Source organism: Triticum dicoccoides, chromosome 3B (genome assembly GCF_002162155.2).
Source record: "Triticum dicoccoides isolate Atlit2015 ecotype Zavitan chromosome 3B, WEW_v2.0, whole genome shotgun sequence".
NCBI classification, from domain to species: domain Eukaryota; kingdom Viridiplantae; phylum Streptophyta; class Magnoliopsida; order Poales; family Poaceae; genus Triticum; species Triticum dicoccoides.
In genome coordinates this window covers 508,187,145-508,200,548 of record NC_041385.1, presented here as the reverse complement: position 1 = coordinate 508,200,548, position 13,404 = coordinate 508,187,145, and positions in this window count along the sequence as shown.

The following is a 13,404-nucleotide window of genomic DNA, read 5'->3' as shown; positions in this document are numbered from 1 at the left end:
GAGGGAGGAATGTAATTATCGTCCTCTACCTCTCTGTCTGCCGCTCTCTCATGAGGGATGACTTCTCCATCCTCCTGTGCTGAGTCCAGCTGGAGGAGGTTGTCTTTGGCACTGTCCAGGGTGTTATTATCTCCCGTGCCGGAATCGCCGTTTTTTGCTTTGGCGGGATTTAGAGCGGCGCTGCTGACGCCGGCGCTTAGGCTGCTTCTTGGAGGGGTCATCCTCCGTTGTTCCATCGCCATTCCCTTCTTTTGGGGTGTCCACCATGTATATGTCGTATGACAAGGTGGCCTTCCAGTGCCCTAGTGGCGCTGGGTCTTGGTCGTCTCCTGCATCGGTGTCCATACCGTCGATGTCTTCGGAGTCGAAGTCGAGCATGTCGGTTAAATCATCGAAAGTGGCTACAAAGTGGGTGGTGGGTGGGCTTTGAATTTCTTCGTCGTCCGCATCCCAACCTTGCTGACCATAGTCCGGCCAGGGGTCTCCTGATAAAGAGAGAGACTTTAGTGAATTCAGAATATCGCCAAAGGGCGAGTGCCGAAAGATGTCCGCGACGGCGAACTCCATGATCGGCGCCCAATTGGGTTCGATCGGCAGGGGCGCAGAAGGTTCGGAGTCCGGAAAGGAGTCCGGCACCTTGGAGTCATGAGCTTCGCAAAGGACAAGGCTGGTGTTCGGCTCGATCGCCGTAGAGATTGCAGCCCCCGAGGCGGTGTCCAGCCACTCGTCCTTGATCGGCGCAGCCGGCTCCGAACTAAGGGTCGGAGCGGACACTGGGGCGGCCTCCCGGGCAATGTTCGGCGGCAGAGCTAGATCATGCCCATCGTGACAGTGCAGCGCGCTCGGTTGTGGCTCAAACCCGTCGAAGATAAAGTCTCCGCGGGTGTCAGCCGTGTAGTTCAAACTTCCAAATCTGACCTAATGGCCAGGGGCGTAGCTTTCGATCTGCTCCAGATGGCCAAGCGAATTGGCCTGCAGTGCAAAATCGCTGAATGCGAAGATCTGTCCGGGGAGAAAAATCTCACCCTGGACCGCGTCGTTGTTGATGATCGGAGGAGCCATCGGGCCTAAAGATGACGACACAGAGGAACTCTCAATGAAAGCACCAATGTCGGTGTCAAAATCGGCGGATCAAGACCCAAGAGTAAAGGGGGACTCGGTGTCATTGATATCAAGACCCAGAACGCGGCCCTCCTTCTAAAAAATTTATTTAAATTTTATAATCACCATGATGTTCCCTGGGTGACCTTGATCTGGGACACGTATTACTCTGATAGGGTTCCGCATGCTGTGGATCAGTTGGGTTCTTTCTGGTGGCATGACGTGATGCAGTTCAGTGATGTTTTCCGCGGGATCACCAAGGTTGTTCTGGGCAATGGATCCTCCTCCCTGTTCTGGAAAGATGCATGGTCCGATGATCGTGACATCCCTCTTATGGAGCTCTACCCCATAGCCTTCTCTTTTTGCCTGAATGAAGATGAACCCGTGGCTGATATTCTGACTGCCTCTGACCCCAGCTTGATCTTCCACCTACCTCTCTCACCGCAAGCCAGACAGGAAATCAGAGATATTCAGCAGGGATCCATGCATGTTGTGCTTGAGAGGGCTTGCAATGATTCTTGGGTTTGCAACCTTGGCGGATCTTTCTCCTCCAAGAGATACTATGATCACTGTTTCAGGAACACGGTTGCTGACAAGGCTTTTGGGTGGTTGTGGAAGGCCAAGAGTCCAATCAAATTCAAAATGTTTGGCTGGTTGTTGATGGTTGATCGACTGAACACTAGAAATATGCTGAAACATCGTCATTTTAACGTGGCTGGGAACATATACACGTGCATGCTCTGCCCAAGCCCCCATGAGGAAACTGTCGAGCATCTATTCTTCAGTTGCCCGTTCAGCCAACATTGTTTGGGAAAAGTTGGCATACTTTGGCCAAGCTCTGGTGATAGACTAACCCTGATACATGCTGGCAAAGAGGGTTGGCGCCGGCCGTTGTTCATGGACATTTTCCTGCTGGCGGCTTGGAGTTTATGGAAGGAGAGAAACAACCTTTATTTCAGGGGGGATCTCACATTCCTTTCATTCGTTGCTAGCTAGGTTTAAAGAGCTCTTGTGTTTATTAGCTCACAATTGCAAGGAGACCCTGCGTCCCTCCCTAGAAAATTACATACAAAGTTTGTAGCTACTGCCTTGATAGTATCCTGAAACACATGGCCGGGGGGGCTCACACCCCATCTTGTAACAATGTTGTAATTGGTCCCTTGTGAGTAATACAAAAGACAGTGGGAGCCTCTCCCACTGTCATGCAGTTTCAAAAAAAATGGCGGATCTCGGGTAGGGGGTCCCGAACTGTGCGTCTAGGCGGATGGTAACAAGAGACAAGGGACACGATGTTTTTACCCAGGTTCGGGCCCTGTCGATGGAGGTAAAACCCTACTCCTGCTTGATTAATATTGATGATATGGGTAGTACAAGAGTAGATCTACCACGAGATCAGAGAGGCCAAACCCTAGAAGCTAGCCTATGGTATGATTGTTGTTCGTCCTACGGACTAAAACCCTCTAGTTTATATAGACACCGGAGAGGGATAGGGTTACACAGAGTCGGTTACAATGGGAGGAGATCTACATATCTGTATCGCCAAGCTTGCCTTCCATGCCAAGGAAAATCCCATCCGGACACGGGATGAAGTCTTCAATCTTGTATCTTCATAGTCCAGGAGTCCGGCCAAAGGTTATAGTCCGGTCATTCGGACACCCCCTAATCCGGGACTCCCTCACCCACCATTTACTAAAAAAGATCAGATCTATATTTAATCTTACCAACAAGTAGAATACACAGACAATGCCAGTGCAGAAGTGTAGCCCATTGCTCTTGTCAGTACATTTTGTCCTGTAACGCTTGTACTTCCAGGGATTGGTAGTTGATTATGTAGCATCAATCTACATCTTATCTTCATTATCCTATATCCCTTCTAGTATTATCATATCTATAATTACTCTCTACAAAATGTAGAGTACAGGCAATGCTTATGAAGAAGATTATGTGCTGAAATTCTTGAGTTATCCTTCCCTTCACATGGAGAATGGCATTATAAAGCCGGTGTTAACTGTTAATGTAAGTCAGTCCTTCTAAAGCCATTATCCTCAACTGCTGTTTAATTTGCTCATACTCCCTATCGTTTACTGTTGTCTAGTTTGCTGTTTCTACCAAAATGCATGTTCGCAAGAACCGTAAATCTAAGTTTTACTTGTAAAACCAAATTCCTTATTCATACCATGCACATTACTTAATACTCCCTATATGTATGCTTGTTTTTGTGGATCTATAATCAAGTGTGTGGTGAAGCAGCCCATGTTTGCACCTTGTCATCTCCTGTCTTATCTTACTGATGTGCCTGAAGATATGAACAACATGCCATGCACATTATCCAAAATAGATACAATGATTTTCTTTGCCCTTCATCTATGCTTGTTATGTTGACATGGTAATCCAGTAGTGTTGTGAAGCTCCCTGCATTATGAACAATGCCAAATTATGCTATTGATATTTTGAACTTACTCTTTATTTTCTAATTTGAAATTGGATAGAATTGATAACACAGTTATCATCTTTGTTTATACACGTGCAAAACCTGTCATCTCTCTGCTTTGTTTCAGGGTGATATGCCTGATGGCATGCACAAGTCTGCTGAAGGCTGTGAGACAAACCCAACATATATTGCAGCAAAGAAGGCAAAACATCTTGAAGATAGCGAGACAACCCCAAAGTCTTGTCTTGATGCAGTGTTCAAGTTACTTGAGACTAGCAGTCAGACAAGCTCACAAAATTCGTTGTCTGAATCAGTTCGACTTCTTCAGTCCCAAGTTCTAGCAGAAAGGCATTCTTCAACTCAACTTCGGCTTGAAGTCTTATCTCTAAGAAAGATTGCGGAGAACACCAATGAGAACCTCATCGCTAAACAGCTACACCTCAAAGCTATGACCGACATGCTAGGCCGGTCTCACAGCCTTGCTCAACAGCTTGTGCAGCAGTTCCCCTGCAAGGCTAACCTTTCTTAAGCTGTCTTGGAAGTGGTCTCGGTTCAGTATTATTTTGTTACACTGCAATGGTGCCCAATTTTTGTAATCTGCTTCTTCATTGCGCTTTATGATCACTGGTGGCGAACTTCGATGCCCAATGGATGTAATATACCTTAAATCCTTTATTGTATAGTGTAGGTTTATTCTTAGTTACTATGTCGTAATTTCTTTATTGTATAGAGTAGGTTTGTTCTTAATTCCTACTAGTTACTGCCATCATTCCCTATCTGAAAAAAAATCAGTTGTAGTCGATCGGGCCGAAACATTCAACTTAATGGGCCTGATTTTTAGTAGGCCACAATTGGGTCGGCCTGCGTCTTTCTTGGGCCTGAATGATTGGGGCCTTCACACATTGCGCCAGGCCCACAACTTAAACCAGCCTATATTTTAGTTGGGCCTTTTTTCGACCCAGCGCTTAGTTTGGCCCAGGTAGCATTGGGCCATTAACAGGCTGAATATTGTACTGGCCTGTTACTTCCCAGATTAAACCACGGGCCTTTAGCAGACCGAAAAGCATGTTGGGCCTCAATTTTCACTAGTCGTCGACGGGCCTTCAGCAGGCTGAAATGTAGACCGGGACTTTTTGGGCCCAGTTAGCTCACGGGCCGTTACCAAGCCGAAACATATCTCGGGCCTTAGTTGGCCCACTGACATCACGGGCCTTTAAGAGGCCAAAAGCTTAGTACAGGCATCAACGGGCCGAATTACACGACATGCCTTTAACAGGCCCAAAGTCATGTTGGGCTTAACTGTTGCCACCTTTAGCACGGGCCGTTAGTGGGCCCGATGTCCCGTCGGACCATATATGGCCCATGGCAGCACGGGCCATTCCCAGGCCAAAAGTCACAACGGGTTGAAATGGGTCCCTGTCTACATCGGGCCTCTAACATGCCAAAAGTCACTGGGCTGTAGTTGGGCCCAAATATACGACGAACAATTAACGGGCCAGATCTAGCTTCGGGCCGTAAATGGCCCAAACATTGGGCGAACAATTAACGGGCCAGTTTTGGCTTCGTGCCGTAAATGGGCCCAAATATTGGGCGAACAACGGGCCAGATCTAGCTTCGGGCCGTAAATGGGCCTTTATTAAGCAGGCCGTTATTGGGCTGGCCCACTAGTACCTGATTAAGTACTATGGGCCTTTGACTGGGCCGGCCTTTTTAACCTATATGGGCCTCTGTTGGGCCCGGCCATGTGTCGATGTATCATAGGCATGTCTCCTCCAATGGACGGGCGACATCTGGCCCACTGACGAGCTAACAGGTGTTCCCTCCGGCCAATCAGAATTTTACACGTGGAAATTTCCCATTGGTCCGGGCTGTTAACGGGTTATCGGATCCAAAACCCGACCCAATAGCTTAACGGCGTTCCGTTACGGTGGATGCCACGTGTCGGTCACCCTTGACGAAAGCACTTCTGTGACGCGCAATTTATCGTCATGGAAGTGGACACTTCCGTGATGATAATTTTGGTAATGTCATGGAACACTTCTACGACAACACATGGATGACTATCTTGATTCTGTCATAAAATCGTCATGGATGTACATGCATGACAAAAAATGCGACCTACTGTGACAAACACGTATCATCACGGAAGTGTATTTTTTTGTAGTGTATGGGTTGAACCTATGCCTTCCAGAAATCCGTGTGAACCCGAAAGAGTTCACGGGTCTTACTCATTTGGTATTTCACCATGTAAAACTTTCCACACTAATGCTTTTTTCCGAAACAAGTAGTGAATAAAAGGTTATGCTTTGGAGAAGTGGGAGTCGACCTTGAACTTTGTGTTCATGCCCTTGGACCGGGTGTGGAACTTATCATGGAAGCTTTTCGTAAAAAAAATCCCCTTGTTGTAAGTTCATCTTGTATCTAGGCTTGGTCCTTTGCAGCCGTGGTTCCGACCATGATTGTTTTTTTTAGCCCATTTCTCGGACAAGTTAAAGCATTTGTCTTCTGCAGATCAATGCATCTCCACAACCTCTATTTTGATTTTCCTTTGAGTATTACCCTGTGGTATCTCGAGAAGAACAAAGAACTGTGTTGCTTCCTATGAGTCTTCTTCTAGTATTGCTTCTCACCGATTTCAGATTTCCCAAGGTTCTGAGTTATTAGTCACTCAAGAACGCCGGTAAGTGAATAGATTCCGCACTCCGATTCTATAACTCTAAGTAATTTTTGTTGCTTACGAGTTTAATAATCCTTCAAGTCATTCCTAGCTTGATCGGCTATACAATTGTCGTGCTAAATTTTAACTATGCTAGTTGGACCTTCTTCTCGGTGCACAATTTTCGATGATGAGCTAAGCTTATGTCGATCTTCCTTGTCTTACCATTTCACCTCAAACAGCAAGCTTGATTCCGAGTTTGTGTTGTATCTGTGGTTCCAATAAACGTTCGCTTCATCATTCCTTTGACTTGATGTCATCTATGATTGATTACATCTTCATGAAATCTTTCGACAAATGTGTCATGATCATCATCAACATTCTAAGCTCTTCCAGGATATCAATCGAATTCATGATGAGAAATACTATCCTAGCCCCTCAATGATTTGTGTTATCATTGACAACATTCTTGCCTCCCCCCCAACACAAACTTGTTCATATAATTTTGGAAATACATCCTTTTTGACATGTCGATGGATTGCTGTTGAACCCATCGGCCACATCCTCATCTTTTTCCTAATAAAATTGCACGAGGTGTTCTAGAAAATTCCCGATGGATCCTTTGTGTTCTCAAGGTCCAACCTTTACCTGATGACCATGTCAATGCTATCTTGAAGCATATATGTGGTACTCCGATCTTCAATAAGAACATTTGAAGCAATGCTATATTTTCTTTATCAATTATCCAAACATCGTTGTATGGGTAATGTCATGAAATTCCTCTCCCCTTACCTAAATGGTTTTTTTCTTTTTCGTTCTATCCTGTCATGGGTATCATGCTTTTGCTTGTCCTTGAGAAGGCTATACCCCTAAAATATGTGTTTAAACATATTTTACTTTCCATTGTTCTGGTTAATTTGATACTCACATTTTTCCTTTCCATTGTTTTGTTTAACCTTCCTTATGAACTAAGCAGTAATATTTTCCTGCTTATGCAAACACTTCGGTGTACAACTTTGCCAGTAAGACCCTATTACTATTGTTGATGACCTTTCGGTAACCACCGATGGACGAGAACTTTTCCTAATGGTCCGCCTCGTTCCAACAAGTAGGAAAATGGTTCTCTTCGTCCCTCGCCCTTGGTACCAATGTTGATGCCAACATAACTGACAGGCTATTCTATGACATGCCTTGCTATCATATCCATGCAAGATGTCACTGCTCTTCCTACTCTGAACACCCAAGGTGGGCCCATAACCCACAGTTCCATAGGATCGAAACCCGACTCTCCTATACAACCTTGCTTCTAAAATATTCTTTGCACTTGGCTTTGTATGTAAATCACGAGCTAATTCCTCACCATGATTCATTCCGGTATCAAAGGCAACATTATTCCTCATTGCTCTAAAACCCTACATCGCCTATTATAGGCATCAGCTTGATGCCTACCTGGTTGAAACTTGTTGAACCTCCTTATAGCACTCTTGATTTGTTTCCTGGTGCTTCTAAAATCTCCTTCCTTGAGATAATTACCGGATGCCAGTCCTTTCAAACATCCGTCCTTATAGTTTTCCCCTTACACCCTATTCGTAAGTACGATGAAGTTTCTGAAGAAAGGATGAGGACTTCATCAAGATGCCCTGATGCAGCAAATTGAAGACATCAATGTTATGGATCAACCTATTCGATGAGAGCAACCAAGATCAAGAAGACCCGTTAGGATTGTCGGCATCCTGGATATGGGGGTATCCAGCCTTGCCTGCCTGTGGCCCATCGTGTGGCTCCATCGACGGCCTAGTATGGCCCAGCTTCAACACCAACACCACAAGACCCTCGCGAGGGGCCAAGTCTCGCGAGGCGGACGGCGCCAAGACCCTCAAAGGAAGCGGCCTCCTCAGGAGGGCTCCTGAGGGGCGGAGAGTTATATGCAAGCTACCTCATGAGGATCAGCTGACGTGAGCCATGACGACCAAGGCCAGGCGGGCGCCAAGCGGGCACAGAGCGCATGTTTCCTCTTTGGTGCAAGGGAGGCAAGCCACATGCACGGAGTCCCGAGGAATCAGCCAAAGGTTGCCATTCCGGCGCAATGAGACCAAGACCTCCAAGACGGAAGGACGGAGGTCATCAATGAGCCCACCGCAGCATCACAACCAGAGGCTTTTCACAGGTGAAGACTACTTTTGTCACGATAGACTGTACTACTTGTCCCCTTTCAAATCCCGCCGTTGTGGAATCCCTTCCCGCTCATATTTGGGAAGAGGACCAAGGCCACTATAAATAGGACTAGCCACCACCATAGGAGGGGGACCGATATCAGGACAAGTAGAGCACCACACCAGCTAAAGAACACCTCTCCTCTTGAGGCCTGTTCATCCACTGTACTTGTTCATCCGTAGCCCTTCGAGGCAATCCACCACACCACACTGGATTAGGGTATTACACCACAACGATGGACCGAACCAGTATAAATCTCTATGTCCTTGTGTCTCTTTGAGCTCGACGCGTTAGGCTAGGGAGGATCACAAGTAGGCAAGCTGGGCAGGTTGAGATCTCCGCACGCACCCAGAGTTCGAAACCTCTCAACACTACTAGGAAAAGGCATGCTAGTGGCGCACCAGTTTGGCCTTTTAATGGCGCATTGCTGGTGCGCCACTAGCCTCACGCCATTAGAATTTTTTTTCTAATGGCGCACCACATGTGCGCCATTAGAATCTGGTATTCTAATGGCGCACCACATAGTGCGCCATTAGTATTGCCCACAGTGCACCACTATTATCTGCTATACTTATAGCGCACCACATGGTAGTGCGCCATTAGTAACAATTTTTTTAATTTTTTTTTGTTTTTTCTTAATCTCAGGTCACTATTCCACATATGAGAGTTTCAACACATATATATACAACAAGCATCCATATAACAATCATATCCAACACACAAGTTTCATCATATATACATACATAGCCAACACATAGTTCCGTCGTTACATATTACAAAAGTTTCACATTGTTCATCCAACACCGTTATCCATCAATTCACAAAAGTTTCACATTGATACAAAATAAAAACACAAATGGAAAAGAAGCACTCCATCCACGCAAGCTTCCGTCAATTAAATCAAATCTGCAAAATGATAAACAAGAAGTTAGAAGAAGAAAAAGAAGAAGACTAGAAGAATACTAGAAGAAGAAGAACACTAGAAGAAGAATAAGAAGAGTTTTGGAAAAGAAGAAGAATAAGAAGAAGACTATAAGCTTATTATGTAAACTTGATCATTTTGTGCTAACATAAGTTATTTTGAAGCTAACCTATAGGAAACTAAGCATATAAGCTCTAAGTTAGTATATTAGAGCCAACTTAGGTAAAATGAAGCTAACCTATGTCATTTTGGAAAAGAAGAAGAATAAGAAAAAGACTATAAGCTTATTATGTAAACTTGATCATTTTGTGCTAACATAAGTTATTTTGGAGCTAACCTATAGGAAACTAAGCATATAAGCTCTTAGTTAGTATATTAGAGCCAACTTAGGTAAAATGAAGCTAACCTATGTCATTTTGGAAAAGAAGAAGAATAAGAAAAAGACTATAAGCTTATTATGTAAACTTGATCATTTTGTGCTAATATAAGTTATTTTGGATCTAACCTATAGGAAACTAAGCATATAAGCTCTAAGTTAGTATATTAGAGCCAACTTAGGTAAAAATGAAGCTAACCTATAGGAAACTAAGCATATTAGAGATAACATAGGTAACTAAGTATATATATATCATTTTTGATAGCTAACCTATAGGAGATCTGACATACCTGACAAAGTTCACTTCTCATGCATTGTTCTTCTCCTTCTTCTCCTTCCTATCCCTGATGCGCCTAGAGCGGCGAGGCGGTGGAGACAGTGGAGGCAGTGGGATGTAGTCTTCTACCACAATTGGCGTGGTCATGTCACCCAGCTGTGGGATCGCCGGTGCCACCACCGGTGTGTGGTCATTGTCAGGCACCACCACCATCGCGAGGCCACTTTCAAGCACGACCATCGCTAGGTCATCCTCAGCCACCTCCATCTCTTGCCCATGGTCAGCCACCACCATCTCTTGCCCTTGGTCAGCCACCACCAGTGCTAGGTCATCCTCAGCCTGATGCCCATCGTCATCCTGCAGCTCCTCATCCTCACTCTGCTCCTCTTCTCCCGCACTCCAGTCCGGATCATCCTTCTTGTTGTCTATGCTACTGCCAGAATCACTGCTGCTTTCGCTACAGCCAGAATCGTTGCTGCTTTCGCTACAGCCATAGTCGCTACTGCTTTGGCTGTAGCCAGTGTCGCTGCTGCTGCTCCCATTACCTGTCCAAAATGCAACAATGACCGTTAACAATCGATGTGAGACAAAGCCAAATGTAGAGGAATAAGAAGAGGCAGAACGTACCGGCATCATCATTGGCAGCATAGCACATGCGACACATAGTCTTGTTGAACACCTTCATGATGAGCATGTTGGCGTCGTCGTCGTACCTGAAGAGAAGGAAGTACCCCAGCTGCAGGTAGTAGGCACGGTAGAACTTCTCCCACCCACGAGACAAGTACATGTGGCCCTTCTTGATCACCAACTGCACATCCCACTGTCTGCGAAACCTGCTGCCGGCCTGCCGCGGCTTCACATTATTTGGCGGATCTTCACCCATCAGCATGTTCATAAAACTGTCAGGCAGCCTCTGCAGTTTGGGACAATGGGTGATGTAGCAAACAACAGATATCATAATGAGATGGGTGAAGGGGAGATCTCTCATTTTATATACTTGCGTCATGGATGATACTGAAGCCTCAAGTATGATAGTGAAGAACTCGGAAGCATCCAACTCGTACTGCGGTGTCGCAGATCGGCGGTGGCTGCTTCCCGCCATCTCTGATAAGCAGCAGAAGAGACCAATTAGTACCCTTACAACAGATCATAAAACATGCATGATAACAGGCATTAGTCGCAAGTACCCCATATGTCCTATTTTTAGCAAAGTAATGCTAAAATTCACAGAAAATTTCAGCATTACCTTTGCTGAAAATAGGACATATGGAGTACCCGAATTTGCTGGAATGGAAGTTAATCGACATTCCTGCAAACTCAAGGGCCTCTCGGGGTACCTACAACATCATCACAAGTACAGCAACAGTAGCAATGAATACAGGCATAACAGCAGCAAAACTATATATTTTTATGCAGTAAACAAATGAACAATAAGAGTAGAATGTTCTTGCAACAAACATTATTGTGTGACATCGAAAGGCATCACTCTGCTTAAAGGGAAGGATGACTTAAGTGGCAGATGTATATGATTGCACCACTTGATCTGCACTTCTCTATATTATATGATGTACTAAAGAACTTGAGCAAAAAAAGATAAATAGGAACATATTTCTCACCTTGAAGGTGTTGCTGCTGCTGCACCGTCTGAACTTAACTTCCTTTACCTCCTCGGAAACCTGAAATATGCAGATGTTAGAAAGGTTAATGAACCAACAGATGCCCTAATGGAAGTAATAACAACATGACAGCAAACAACCAACAAATTATCTTGCCCTCTACCTGCAAAATTAAGAACAGTTCAGTCAGTTTCAGAGGAAATGTGCATCTTGGAATAAGATAACAGCTGATTTTGTCATGATCCTGCTACACCTCTATCATCAAACAGAGTCCATATTAAGAACATGTCAGTTTGAGAGAAAATGTGCATCTTGGAATAAGATAGCAGCACATTTTTTCATGATCCTGCTACACCTCCCCATCAGCATGTTGCTAGTACATACATGATACATGATAGGTGTGTGCTCAAGAAAAATGGAGATAAAGACAAGTTGATAGTGCCACTTGGTCTGCCAGATGCTGAACTGAGTGTGACACTCTCTGAAGTTGATTATACTAGTACAGTTAACACTAATTAATGGCGGTGCAGGTCAGACCAGAAGAAGAAGCGCGCAGCTGGCATCTAGTCATCATCCATATCCAACCCAGCAAGCACAAGGATCGGCACGGTCGATCAAACATCTCGCGTGGCTGATTCACACCCGAAAGGCAATTAGCCGGGCCGGGTTAGTGGGATGATGCACCCGAAAGGCAACCATCCATGCTTTGCCCCTTGTAGCATGTTTTAAGATAAGAAAAGAAAGCAATATACCCTCTAAAGAGCTAGTATTGGGCAGCAGTATGTAGCTAGTGTTAAGCTGGTTGTGAAACTGAAACTTGATTTGTGAAACTGAAACTACTATAATTTCTACTTAATTTCACTTAATGTCGTATGGTTCACTAGCAAAAACTAGTAGTACTACTATACACACAATCTAATTAATTTCACTTAATGTTTGTCTGGTTGTTCTCAAGAAGCCTCTGGTTCTTCTCCATATTTTCAGTCACATATGGTGATTTCGTCGTGTCTTAGGCGAACCACGGGCAATATATACAGGCATATATAGGCACACTGCATACGGTTCAACCACTCGATGGTCTTAGACATGAATGTATTATTACCTATCATCTTGGGTGTTTTCTTCTATCTTGTTAAAATAAATCTCCTACCAGATAATAGTTTCAAGTATTTGGCTTCTCTGCTCTGTCGAAGGCAGAGTATAAATACCACACTTTCATCCACAGTAGCCCATGTATCTAACCTATGTTCTTGTCATACTCCTTCCTACGAAGATGGATTGCAAAATACGTTGCCTTCCGGGATCAATCAAGTCAAATGCCTCGTTTACAGAGGACACACACTGAAATACATTGGGCCTCCAAGTGACTTTGGCTCAAATAAATACGTTTGAAAAACAAAGTGACACAGCACAAAGAGAACTAGAGTATATCTTCACCATATAAGAATATAGCATCATCATCTTAGCTTCACAACAAACAAGTAGTACAAATAGAAAGACTGAATAGGAAGACTGAATGAAAATGCATCATTATCTTACCTGGCTGTTTACTGCTGCTGCGCTGCAGGGGCGGAGGAAGGGGCGCCGCCGGTGGAGAGGGCGAGGCCGAGGACGGCGTGGGGCTTGAGGGCCTGCGGCCTGGTGAGGCCGACGAGGTGGTCGTCCCCGACGCCGGCGGAGCTAGGGTTCGGGGAGACGGCGGGCGGCGCTGAGGGGACAGGGCGGTTGAGAGGGGGTAGGGGGGAGGTCGCAGGAGAAGAGAGGAGGAGGCGGGTGGGGGCGCAGCTTCGGGGCTGGAGGGGCCTGCATCG